Below are 854 nucleotides of genomic sequence, written 5' to 3' on the forward strand. Positions count from 1 at the left end.
TCCATTTATAAATGATGTTGAGTACCTGCTTTATCCCAGGAAACAGAAGTTTCGCTCAGGGAGGATAATTGTCATGGGGGAATATTGTATCCAGTATTGCCATATCTTCTGACTTGTTAATTGTGAAATCTACTGATTTTTATATGGCGGGGTGCCTAAAAAAATCTGTGACTCACATCATGGCTCATTAGCAGCCAATTTGTAAACTCCAAATGCTAAAGCAATAAAAGTGTGAAAAGTGCAGCGATGGAGCATGTAAAAGGAGTGGCATTGAGGAAGCAGTAATTAACTTTTTCGGTATTAACTGGGCTGTAGGAAGATTCCTGGAAAAAGTTAAGTTTACAAGACTAGGAAGACATTCCAAGTAGAAGGAATGGCACACACAGAATCAAATACTGAGCACACACTATGTGCCAGGCCTGAGGCTCCACACTGGAGGTAAAGCACTGAATAGGACACGTTGTTTCTGCTGTTAGGAGCTTGTGCTCCAGGTAGATAAGAAAGATATTAAACAAATCATTACAAGATGTGGTGTGTCAGGAAAGATCCTGTCTTAGGCAGCAAGGACCAGGAGGGACAACCTAGGCCTGGATGCCCAAGAAAGGCTCCTCTGAGGAGGTAATACGGAGGCTGAGGTTTGAAAGGAGAAAAGAAAGCATTTCAGGTAGAGGAAAGAACACGTGAAAACAGCAAAGAGCATGGTGTTTCCAAGAAGCTAATAAAAATGCATACTGGATTGAGCGGAAAGGAGGGAAGGAGAGAGTAGAGGAAGGTATTTGTCCGCCAAATTAAAGATGCCGGAAGTCAGTGACTGAAATGAGATGCTTACAGTGTTTTTTTTTTTTTTTTTTTTT

Source organism: Neophocaena asiaeorientalis, unplaced genomic scaffold (genome assembly GCF_003031525.2).
Source record: "Neophocaena asiaeorientalis asiaeorientalis breed wild unplaced genomic scaffold, Neophocaena_asiaeorientalis_V1.1 scaffold594, whole genome shotgun sequence".
Classification (NCBI taxonomy): domain Eukaryota; kingdom Metazoa; phylum Chordata; class Mammalia; order Artiodactyla; family Phocoenidae; genus Neophocaena; species Neophocaena asiaeorientalis.